Genomic DNA, 13,291 nt, shown 5'->3' with positions numbered 1-13,291 from the left:
ACGAATCAGTCTGGTGAACCTTAGTTGCACTCCCTCTTTGACAAGTATATCCTTTCTTAGGTAAGGAGACCAAAATTGTACACAATACTCCAGGTGCGGTCTCACCAAGGCCCTATATAATTGCAGTAAGACATCTTTACTCCTGTACTCAAAGCCTCTTGTAATAAAGGCCAACATACCATTTGCCTTCCTAACTGCTTGCTGCACTTGCATGTTAGCTTTCAGTGACTCATGTACAAGGACACCCAGGTCCCTTTGAACATCAACATTTCCCAATCTCTCACCATTTAAAAAATACTCTGCATTTCTGTTTTTCTTACCAAAGTGGATAACTTCACATTTTTCCACATTATATTCCATTTGCCATGTTCTTGCCCACTCACTTAGCCTGTCTATATCCCCTTCTATAAGTGATGGTGACTCCATGGAACATAAACCTGCTGTCCTCTCTCATGATGACAGCATTCCTGTCCCACCCCTGTCACTCTGCCAGTGCCCTTGCTGTTGCCTGTCAGCTAATCAGCCCACACCCTGTAGAGTATTGAACCTTTATTATAGGAACAAAGGAAGATAGGAACAGGAGTAGGCCATTTAGCCCCTCGAACCTGTTCTGCCATTCAATGAAACCATGGCTGTTCTGTGGCCTAACTCCATATACCAGCCTTAGCCCCATATCCCTTAATACATTTGGTTAACAAAATTCAATCAATCTCAGATTTAAAATTAACAGTTGAGCTAGCATCAACTGCCATTTGCAGAAGAGAGTTCCAAACTTCCAGCGCCCTTTGTGTGTAGTAAAAGTTTCCTAACTTCTCTCTTGCAAGTCCTGGCTCTAATTTGCAGGTTATGTTCCCTAGTCCTAGCATTCAAGTGGAGGAGACCTCCAAAAACAGGTACAAATGCATCAGCAGCCAGAAGCAATAATCCAGCAATTAACCTGTAAATCCTGCATGGTCCCTTTAAATAGCGCTGGTGGTGGGGGGGTCCTTCATGCTGTTTACAACCCGTTCAGCTGTGCGAGGTTAAGACAGTGCATTGGCTGGAGCGTTGAGTTCCAAAATCACATCTGTCCCTTTAAATCATCGTTTGCCCACGTGCAGATAATGAACGCTGGCAGCATGTAAAGTAGGGAAAATATGCGTTAGATCTAACTGATCTAACGCATATTTTCCCTACTTTACATGCTGCCAGCATTCATTATCTGCACGTGCGCACACGCCTTTACCAAGATAGCGTCCAGCACACGTCATGCTAGAAGTGTGCGCATGCATTCCGGACGCCATTTTGGGTCCTTAGGCGGCTGTGTAGCGCCTAAAAAACAGGCGCTACGTGGCCCAATTTAGAGCCCGATATTCTTTGCTCGTGTGCAGCCATTTTCTATTTCAATTGGATACTCCAACAAACATTCTGACATTTCAACAAGTTAAATGGCTCATTAGCTAGTTGAGAAACATTATCGGAATCAGTTTTGCTGTTACAGCTGCTACTGTTTTATTATTGCTAATGAAATGGCATTCTCCACAGTCAACAACATGCCTTCCTGTAATTTTCTAGACTGTTTACTAAGTTCAACCAAAAAAAAACAAGCTCATCTTCAGAAAAATTGAAATGGCAACCTCTAATTTGTTCAATTTCTACATTTTCCTAACTTTGGGTACAAAGATCTTTTACAGGATTTAGCTGTCAGTTCTTGCTGCAAACCTAACATGCAGTTTGCTTAGTAAACCTTCATTGCAGATTTTATGCCTTATTCAGGGTAGACCTTATCCTTCAGTTGTGGTTTTAAAAAAACATTCCAGAATTGCATATATATATTGAAGCTGAATTGCAGTCTTTATGCATAAATATGCAAATCAACCTTCTTCAAGTAGATGCTACCAAATAAAATATGTCCAAATTGAGCATCTGTTTGATGCAAAGGGATAAAAAAAAATCTAATTTTCTTTTTGGTGAGTGCACATGCTAAATAGCCCTCATCACTTAGTTTTATGTAGGGAATTTGTGATTGATAGGTTCTAATTGTGTTACCATGGTAACTAAGATTTCATCAGACCTCAAATTATCAAGATCTTGGCAATCAACAGCTTCTCAATAAAACTCAAAAGTATCTGAACTGATTTCAAATGCTAAGTAATTGTCACAACGTTTTCCATTTCTGGGAAAATACATTACCCAGTTCCCTTGTTTCTTTCTAAAATAAGTAAGCTGAGGTTGGGACTTCTTAAAAATCATTAAATATTTAAGTGTGCAAAGGAATTAATTTCATGACAGATTAAATATGGGCCATAGCCAATTATATTTTATTACATTATCATGCTGCATCATTATATATCTTTTCTGTTTGTTTTCACAATATACAGGATCTAGTAACATTGAGCTGTAGCTTGAGACATCCTTTGGGATTATGATGATAATGTTCCAGAAAAAAAAAATCAAGAGAGCATTTGAAAGTGATTAAAAATGAAATGGGTTTGAAAAACAGTAATCAACTATTGCAGTTGCAGAATTTTTAATCATTGAAACCATTTTGACATTTTGATGAAAACCAATCATGAAGAACAGTATTATTCCTGATCTGTAACACCATTGCATTTTGCCAGAAAAAACTACTTAAAATTAGTTCTCCAAATATGTATCAAGATAACATTTTATTCTCCAATCCACTATTCAAGGCTTTACATCTGACAAAATCAAATTCTTGCTCGGATCATTTTACTATTGTAAAATGAAATTGATTACAGGGATGGAATTTATTAAAAATGATAATTGTGATAAAGTATTAAAATAGTTATTCGCTATGTTGTTCCATTAAGCTCTCCTACATATGTACTACTGAGGCCTCATAACATGGAGAGGAATCTAAAGTGCATTTTGGACTATGTATGTCAAGATTGTGTCACATAATTAGTTTGTTGTTACGATGTAATATTCATTATTTCTCAGCCAATTTTCTGGAGATTTTACCATTGTTGTTTTTGAACTTAAGGACATGTATTGTCAAACATTTTGTACAATATATCTCTGCCTACTAAGAAACCGTTATAATATCTGGTCATGGCAAACTTGTTGCACAATGTATACAAATAATATTTAAATGACATGTCTAAGTACGGAGAAGTACACCAAGTAACTTGCTCCTTACCCTGTTTTTTATAATGTGGTTTTTAGTCTGGTGTAAAGAAAAATCTCAAAGGAAATGTCTATGATGCTGACCTTGCCCTCAGTCATGCTCTGGTATTATTGATTATTTTATAACAAGAAGCACTGCTAAACCACATTGTCACTAAGTATTTTTATGAGCCAGCTTAGCTTAGCTAATGTGCATCAGTTTTTAATGTAGTAGCTCTAATGAGACATTAGCAATAATGTGGTCTGCTGGCAAGATGCTAAATGACTAAACAAGTCAACTACTGTGTGCAGTAGCACTCAACTTAGTTCATTAATTATGTACGTGTAGAGGGGGATTGAAAATCAACACCAAAGTGTGTGTGGGGTGGGAGGTTTGCCAGAGCATTAGAATGTTAATGTTATCTCCATCTAGAATTATCACAAAATCTCTTTTGTCCAAGATGCAGTTGGAGGGGGGGGAAGGAGTAAGTCGAAAGTATTTTGGAGTGGGACTTGAGGGTATAATTAGCAACAGGGGTAGGTGAGATGAATAAATTGATTTTCAGCATACAAGAATGACTATATGGAGCTGTATACTCCATGTTTAGAGAGTTGTGAAATAAGATGAACTGCTTAAAATTTTAGGATGCTTCTGTGTAGCTAAATGGTACCTGCGTGTTAACTGGTCTTCACATGCAGTCTGCCTGCACAACAGGATGTGACTGGATGTGAAGTTATTTTTACTGCATTGAGCTTCTTTTAAAAGTAAAGAATTTCTGAAATACAAAGGCCTCAACTAATGGCTACTCACTTATGTAAACTTATGTAAAATGGAGTTCAATGTGGTGAAGTGAGAGGTTACCCACATTGGACTTAAGAAAGATCGATCAGAGTATTTTATCAAGTAGAAACTGTGGAGGAGCAGAGAGATGTACATCAATCACTAAAAACTAATGGACAGTTACAAAAAAATAATTTAAAAGGCTAATGGAATGTTAGCTTTCATCTCAAGCGGGCTGGAATACAAAGGGGTGGAAGTTATGCTACTGTTGTATAAAGCTCTGGTTATACCGTATCTGGAGTGGAGTTCAGTTCTGGGGACCTTACCTCAGAAAGGATATATTGGCCTTGGAGGGGGTGCAGCGCAGATTCACCAGAATGATACCGGGGCTAAAAAGGTTAAATTATGCAGACAGTTTGCATAGATTAGGCTTTTATTCCTTTGAGTATAGAAGATTAAGGGGTGATATAATTGAAGTGTTTCAGATGATTAAAGGATTTGATAGGATAGATGGAGAGAAATTATTTCTTCTGGTCGGGGAGTTCAGAATAAGGGGGCATAACCTTAAAATTAGTGCTCGGCCATTCTGGGGTGATGTCAGGAAACACTTCTTCACACATGGGGTAGTGGAAATCTGGAACTCTTTCCCCCCCCCCCCCCCCCACCCCCCCAAAGCTGTTGAGGCTAGGTCAACTGAAAATTTCAAAACTGAGATTGATAGATTTTTGTCAGGCAAAGGTATTAAGGGATATGAAACCAAGGGGGTAAGTGGAGTTAGGATACAGATCAGTCATGATCTAACTGAATGGAGGAACAGGTTCGAGTGGCTGAAGGGCCTGCTCCTGTTCCTACGTATGTCAACTGCGAAAATATATTAGCAGATTACAACTCCTTAAGAACAAAAGCTCAAAAAAAAATCCTGCTGAAATAAAGTGTGCTGTTTTAGAATTAGTGTTGAATTTGTAAGTCATAAGGTTCACTGTTTAAGATTTATTTTAACTTGACATTATATACAATCAATGTTGCCTCATAATTAAGCCAAAATAATTAAATTAGTTTGAAACATTTCACATTTTAACATTGATGTAGGAAACTGAAGTAACCTAATATTCCAGGGAATTAACAGTGCAGATTGTTTGAAATTTCCTTCACTTCTTTTGTTGTTTTTCTGGGACAGCAATGGGTCGTCCCACAGGGGAAATTCTGAAACCATAGTGCAGTCCAGTCATATTTGAAAGGAAACTGCATGCTCTTTAGAAATGTTGGCCTTTTCTTCAAGCATATGAGTAGGTGACCTGAGAAGGGAATCAAAAGTGAAATTGAACTTTTGCAATCAACTTATGGTGAACATTCATTGGTAATTGATGTAAAAAGACCTATAGAAGAATGTAACACATTGAGATGTTACCCATGAAAGATTTTCATTAAAATGTTTTTCATGTATCATGCTTTTGGCTAAGTCAGGTTTTCCCCTCAGAAGCCCAGTAGAACTTGCAACTATTTCAGTGGATATATACCCTGCATAAAGAATAGAGCAAAAAACTATTTAAAAAATATATTTCTTTCTTATCTTTCTGCTGTTGGAAACATTATAAGACCTACATTTCATAGTGAGTGTGCCACAGCATTGGAAGGTTTCCATGGAAGCTGGAAGGTGTGCCATGTCTGGTAATGGGCATCCTTGTGATTGTGGTTAGACTTCTTTCAGGAATTTTCAAACTGATTCTATAGAGACATTGGGCTCCAATGTTTTCAGTCTGCATTTTCAGGGTTCACCTGAACAGTACACTAACACATAGGTTCAACAACATCATTGGAGCCTCATGCTGTTCACAGAACATGCTGTAGGAACACCCAGCAGCACGGGTATGGTAAGACGAGTAGGCCCAGAAGAAGCTGCTGTCTCACTTGGTGACTTAATATCCTTGCTATCCAGCTGACCCACTCAAAAGACCAATTCAAAACCAGATAGGGCAGATCTGGGCAGCCAGCACAATATCAGATATGGTGCTAGCAGTTGCAAGGTTATTTTATGACTTAGCAGAAGGAGGTAAAGAGTCATCTTCGTCCCAGGAAGCTCTCAGTGGCGTACTGAGCCAGTCGCCTCACTTCCTTCTCTCCACAGGGTAGCACTGAGAAAGAGCACATGATTAATTAGTAGGATACAGTCACAAAGGGGAAGAACTGGGTGAAAAACTTCAATCAATGCTCCAATTTGTGTACTCTAGTGCATGATTGACATACTTAGTATTATTTTAAGGGATAAATTGCTGCAGTTTTTTTTCCTGATTTGCTGTTTGGTTCTGTATTAGTTGTAATACATCCTTACTCCAAAAATGTGTTATGAGTGTGTCTATGCATTTATGTGAGTATGCTTCAAAAGAGTGGGAGAAAATAAAATGAACTGTCATTTCAGTCCTTTAAAAGCAAATGAAACCAATGGATTTTTCTCATAGCAAACATCTATTTCTCATTTTTATGGGGTGAAAGGGTGTCTTTGTTCCAATGTCTCACTGAACATCACTTATTGTAAAAGACTAGGCAAAATTCTATACTCAGTTTTAACTGCAGTACCGAACACAGCCAGATACCATACTGCCACTGCTGAAGCAAGTATTCACATTAAAGTTGATTTAATAATAGTTAAAAAGAATGTACCAAAAAAATTAATGGTTACATGCTCCACAAATGTTTTGCTTTCACTGGTTTGATGACATATATTCAATTTGTATGAACAAAAACAATCTATTTCTAACTTTAACACTTGTGATTCATGGGATGAAAGTCATTCACTTTATAGAGTATATATTGCCCATAGGAACTGCATATCAGAAATTTGGAAGCCAAGCCAGCAGACCCTGCAGGATTTTCTGTCCAACCAAGAAGAATTCCCAATATGTGCCCCCAGTGAACAAAGCTAAATATCAGCAGCACACATGTTTATATATAAAGTCATATTTCTCGTAATTAATAGATCTCAATGCTGTGTGCATCAGGGTTGGATACTGTCAGAATTTCAAATGCATATATTATTCCTCTCTCCTTGCACTGCCCCCATAATACTCTGAATACAATCACAACCTATCATGCACTGTTATGGTTCCATTAACAACTTGCATTTATAAAGCACCTTTAACATAGAAAAATGTCCCAAAGTGCTTCACAGAGGCATTACCAGACAAAATGGACACCTAGCTAAAGAAGGAGATATTAAGAGGGGTGACCAAAAGCTTTGTTAAACAGGTGGGTTTTAAGGAGGGTCTTAAAGGAAGAGAGAGAGAGGTGGAGAGGCATAGAGATTAAGGGAGGGAATTCCAGAGCGTAGGGTCCAAGAGGGCTGAAGGCACAACCACCAATAGTGGGAGGGAATTATGAATAAGAGATAGCCAGATAAATGGAGAGATCAGGAGGTTGTAAGGTTGGAGGAGGCTACAAGATGGGAGGTGAAAAGGCCATGGGATTTAAACACAAGGATGAGAATTTAAAATTGGAGGTGTTGTGGGGAGTCAAGGTAGGTCAACACGGATTGGGATGATGGGTAAGCAGGACTTGGTGTGGATAGGATATGGACAGCAGAGGGAATTATACGGTTCCCTGTGTAATAGATATACCAGTAGGGGTTTCCCGGTTCTATGCTCACAGCCCATGATTTTCTGCCCATTCATTTTAATGCAGAAATGGAAAACCCCGGCAACTATATATTTTTTTAAAAAAAGAATCTCCTTTATAAACACATCTCTCACAATAACATTGACTTCCAAAGACAGCCTTATATAAAAGTACCTAAGTTATTATGTGTCAAGCCATTTTAATTTTTAATTCATTCAGAAACAATAGATCTGTTGTAATTATATATTCCTAACTGTGCTGTAAGATTTTGCACACTGAAACATTTCTTGTGTGTATATATTTAGAGACATTAGACGTACTGAGAATGCTCTACTCTCGTTACCGTAAGTGTTAATTATATGTTAGTCTCAATAATTGTAATGTAAGAAAACCTGATCAAAGCAATACATCATTATTCTAACTATTTTCCTGTTAGATTCAATTATCCAGTTTATTACACTTTCAACACTGTGCCCAAATCATATTTCAAGCTTGTGAAATCATTCCCAGAAGAGAAATTGACAACGCAGTTAAACAAGACAATGTCTACAATTGTGCATTCTCTACCCAATTTTGCCCTCCATAATAATGCATAAAAGCATACAAGTAAGCTATTTATTAGCTGAATAATTGTAGTATCTAGAATGTTAATTTTATGGTACCAGATGTTGATAGTTATTACAAGGCAATGCTTTAACATAGCTCAGCCTCGGCTAAGGTGGGTATGGGAGGAATACCTGAAACTTATGCCCTTGTTACAGTTAAGGGGCTAGCCTGAATGAGGTGAATAAATGTCAACTCACTTATATCACTCACTAAGAGCACTTCAATTTCTTCTGAGAATCAGAGTACTACTGTTCATTCACAGGCATTTATGTGTTGTTCCATGCACAGCTCATCACTGCATGGCATGCATAGTGGTCAATTAATATATAAAGCATTTTGTTACATTGCATCAGCTCCTGCTGTTAGATGAGCAATGACACTGCATTGTTTTTGTAGTGAGTTATCTATTTTGTGGGTTTCAGTGGAGATGGAGGATTTGAATAGGAATGCAGTTCAGCTGCTCAAGAGTAGCTAGGATATGGGAGCAAGAAATTCTAACTGATTAAAGATATAATAGGGTAGAATTTCTATAGAGTACTCCCGCTCTCCCACCAGAACTTTAGTGGAAGATCGGTGGAAACCCTGGAGAAACACCATAGACAGCCATTTACGCCATCTCTCCAGGGTTTTTGTCAAAGTTAAGGCATGAGATCAGGAGCACCCAGGCAGAAATCCAGGTGATAAATCCTCAGTCGCATGCTTAGGTAAATGATATCTATATTGCTCATTACTGTGGGTACCGATGCATTTTCATCTTTGATTTCCCACATGATAAGTTCCCAGTACTGACTGGACTTTTGAGGGAATATACAGGTGCCGTACAACGAGGAAGGAGAGAAAGTGATAGTAAAGCAAACTACACTGCTCTCATACCTCCTGGTGGAAGTTACAAAATTGCATTATCAGATGTCAAAGACCCATCTTCTCATTTTCATGTAATGGTATGTGGCAGTGAAGAAGCAAAAAGTGTAGTCATCTTTATTTGATCAATTATCTATTAGTTATGTTATGGCTATATAATGAATAGTTCTTCTGACAATCATATTTCATGAAACTTGAAGTGGCAATGTATAATCTATTTAAAATGATTTCTTGTTCATATTAATGACATTTTGACCATATAACTTCATCAAAATAGTAGGGCTGTTAGTATGCAAATCTTTGATTTGCTATGCCTTTTAAGTGGAAAAAACAGCCACAGTTACCGAAGTGTATAGTACATTCTAACATGCTTCTCGAGCCACACAAAGAACTGTGATAGTCATAAATGAATCTGGCAGTGAGGTTAAGACGTATGTCACAATGGTAATAACAATCATAACCTTGTAATCATCATTGCAAGCCACAATCTGTTTTCTGTAAACAGATTTACAGAACTGACATCCACTGCCTTTTCCTTTATTGATTTCCTGATTGAATCTGGCACTTTGAAAATCAAGCATAAAATGGACCAATGAGGACATTTTTGTAGTCGCATTGTGCAGCTGAAATGGCTAGTGAGGGAAGGATGTATCTGTTTGTTTAAGGCCCACCTGTGACAAATAGTCGATTTCTTCTTGGAACATCACCGATCAAAATCACAGACTTCAGTAGCTCTTTCCCATGGATTCCTGTGAAGTTGAAGGATGGGATTTTTATGATTTATATGAGACAGACAATCAACACCATACGTTTGTTTTGTGTTTAACATTTCCTAAAGTAAACTCATTACATAGCTGCATCCACAGTACAAACTCATGTGGGTTGAAGGGGATTAACTGAGCATTCACTGGTTAACTGAATAACACTTAAATACTTGATTATTTTAATTATCAAAAATATTTCTTCATGAAAAGAGTGATTGATACCTGGAATGGCCTTCTGGGTGGGATGAAATTTTGGAGGCAAAAACTCTGGAATTGTTTAAGTGGTAGTTAGAGTGAATGGGGGAAATTTGGTTGTTATGGAACAATGATCTAAATAGGATAATGACTTCTTTCACTGTATTTCTATTCATGATCCGAAAGGGCTATATTTTCCTCTGTTGAAAAAAAAACAGGAGAAATGCCAATTTTCCATGGTAATTCACTACCCCTCCAACAAAATTGTGGAAACATTTGGCATTGAATCATTTAATGCATGATGTGATTTCATTAGCAGTAACAAAAAAAATAGTAGCTAATCACCATGTACCTGTGATAATGGTATTTTATTGTTTCTGAAGCAGCTAACAAGACACTTAACTAGTAAGAGGTAGGTTTCAAAGGTGGGAAGAGAAGTTGCAAGGCAAAGACATTTAAAGAGGAGAATTTCAGAGTCCAGGGTGTGGTGGTTGAAGCCTCTGCCACTAATGGTGAAAAAGATGGAGGGAAGTTGTACAGTAGACCAAAGTTATAGGAGCAGAGGGTGGAAGCTGTGGCGTAGGGATGCAGATCCAAAGTGAAGGGAGGCTATGGAAGGATTTTGAAAATGAGGATATGGATTTCAAAGGGAACAGGGAGCCAGTGGGGTTGAGTAAGAAAGGACCAATAGGCATATAGCACATTGTGCGGGATAAGATACGGGCAGCAAAATTCTGGATGAGTTGGAGTTTGTGTCAAGTGGATTTGGTAAGCTAGTGAGGACATTGTTGAAGAAATCAAACCAAGAGGTAATAGTTTCAGTAATAGAAAGATAAGGCCTTAACAAGTAAAGTTTGGCCATTTTTTCCACTTTTTTGCTAATTATTAATCTGCTTTTGAAAGGGTAGGAATCAGTGAAACAAGGCTTAATAGTCCGTTATCTCTTTCTACTGACATTATACCACTTTTTTATTCATGTCTACCATTTTTGCTAAAATTATCAAAAGGAAAAAAATACCTCCTAAGGCAGAATTTTGTGAAGAAACTGTTTTACTGCATTGCTTCAATAGAATATTTGATGAAAGACGAAGGACCAAAAATTCCTGGGGCTACTGGATATATGCTAGGTGGATGGGTGGAAATTTGGGGCATGACCTCGTTCTGCTGGGCCTTTGTCCCTTTCTCCCCATGATCATAAATTCTGCAAGGAGGGGCAATTCTTGACAATTTTGCTCGTGAAGTATTTAAATGTTTCCACTTGCCCATCTTTTCAATCATTGCCAACATATGATAACTCCCTCTCTCCAAATGTATTGATTTAAAAATCTATGTCCACATTTACAGATCATTCCATACCTTGCCCCACCTTACATCCAACAGCTCCTTCACTCTGGACTCCTGTGCAGCTCCTTTCTACCCCCATTCCATCATAGCTGGCAGAGCTTTTAGCTGTCTGAACCCTACACTCTGGAACTAACTCCCTGCCTTGCTTCTTCTCGCTCTGTCTTTATACACCATTTTAAATTTATCTATTGAACTCTGCTTTTGGGCAGCCCTCCTAACTTTTCCACTTGTGCTTGGTATCCATTTTTACTTCTCTGTAAAGCAACTTAGGATGTTTTTTCCATGTTAAAAGGTGCAAAGTAAATGTAAGTTTTCTTTGTAAATTGTCTTTTTATTAATGAGTGTCACTTATTTTCTACTAAGAAGCAAAATGGCTTTCCAAACCCCACTTACAAGTCTTTCAGGGAGTAAAAGTTTAACTTTCAGTTTTTTTTATGAAAAAGAAAAATCATGAGTTCAAATATCATTTTATTTATAAGAATTAGGGATGACATTCCTTGCTTAAAATTGTCCCCCCCACCAAAAAAAATGAAACAATTAGCAAAACCAAGAAGCCTGCAGAAGGCTTCACAAAGTGGGGGAATGACTCCAAAAATATAACAAGGGTGAAGGTAGCTCTTAATGGGGGACTGACCCCCCCCCCCCCCCGATGACTGACCACCACCAATGCCCCTTTGTATGGATGGGGGGGGGGGTGCACATAGATGGGCACAATCTAAGACTTATCAAAACATTTACCTGATTACGTCTTCTTCCTTGCTCTGCTCCCATCCGACTGAGGCGAGCCTGACAATCAGGCCAGCCTGTTGGACTGGAAACTGACAAAAAAATAAATAAAAGACGTCCTTATGTCAAAATCGTGAGGATGTCCGGGAAATCCGTCTACAATTCGACCCCTCGCCCCCTTTCCAGCTCAAAATCCCGGCTGCAGAGTCAGCAGTATAAATTAGTGCTGACAGCTCGCAACCCTCTCAAACAGCACCTGCAGTACAACTACAATAGTAAAACACTATACGGTAGCTTTTACAAGTTCACACTCCGAGCACAGAGCTTACCATACCGGGAGTGCCTATTGAGGATTCAGACACAGTGGTGAGAGTTAACAAAGGATTTTCACCCATTCATTTTAATGTTTGGAAAATCCCATTGGGTTAACTGACCAAAAGCTGAATATGCAGCCCTGGAGCATGAAGCCATGAGTGTGACTTTGTAAAACCTACTGTACCTTCATGGAAGAGCTGTGGAAACCTGGGACAAACAGTGTAAAATGCGCTTATGCCATTTTTCCGTGGCTCTTCAAATGAAGTTACAGTGGACAAATGGGAGAGCCCTGTGGAAATTCACCCCCAATGTTTTTGTCCATGTTTATTCACTTTTCATGTGGTTTTGTAAGTTTAAACATGGAATTCAATGTCCAATATATGACTCTTTTAAAGAGATAGTGTTCACTCTGAAGTCAGATCATCAAGAATTGTAATTTCATTTCAAAGGCCATGACTGATTCATCAAAATAGGCATCATGATGTCTGATAGGAGGATGAAGGCAAAAAGAAAAAAGCAGTGGAAGAGGATTGGGTGGGCACTGCTGGAAATATGAAAGTCAGGTCTGTATCCAATGCCTTACCTTAGCCTCAAGCTTAGAAAATCTGGAAGATGATGATTCTCTTTCATGATCTTCTACAAGATCTTGTCAGAAGAGGATGTGATTGTTCAACGAAAAAGAGATATGCATGTGGAAATTATCGATTGGCTAGACTAACATCTGCAGTGAGGAAGATACTCAATTGCAATTTACAAGATGCTATCAGTGTTTATTTGAAGAACATTGATGCCATAAGAATGAATCAACTTTCATTTTGAAGCAAGTGATTGTATCTCAAATGTTGAATGTTTTGAAGGAAAAAAATTGGAAGAGTTCAATCTAGTGAATATCATTTACTTAGATTTTTAGAAGGCATTTGGTAAAGTTCAAGATGTGATATCTTTAAAGGAAGTTTGGGACTCATGGAATTGATCCTAAGCT

At 38.1% G+C, this 13,291-nt stretch overlaps 1 long non-coding RNA gene across 1 annotated transcript; it reads right to left on the bottom strand.

The window, feature by feature from the left end:
* Positions 1-4,921: 4,921 nt before the first annotated feature.
* Positions 4,922-12,036, bottom strand: LOC137332128 (uncharacterized). The gene is made up of 3 exons (XR_010965593.1): positions 12,007-12,036; positions 9,637-9,714; positions 4,922-5,184 (listed from the first exon to the last, which is right to left on the bottom strand). It is a non-coding gene; the product is annotated as an uncharacterized lncRNA (long non-coding RNA).
* Positions 12,037-13,291: the final 1,255 nt, after the last annotated feature.

This window comes from Heptranchias perlo, chromosome 14 (assembly GCF_035084215.1).
Source record: "Heptranchias perlo isolate sHepPer1 chromosome 14, sHepPer1.hap1, whole genome shotgun sequence".
In the NCBI taxonomy this organism is placed as follows: Eukaryota; Metazoa; Chordata; class Chondrichthyes; order Hexanchiformes; family Hexanchidae; genus Heptranchias; species Heptranchias perlo.
The sequence above is the reverse complement of the archived record's forward strand: the minus strand, read 5'-3'. Positions and strand labels throughout refer to the sequence as shown.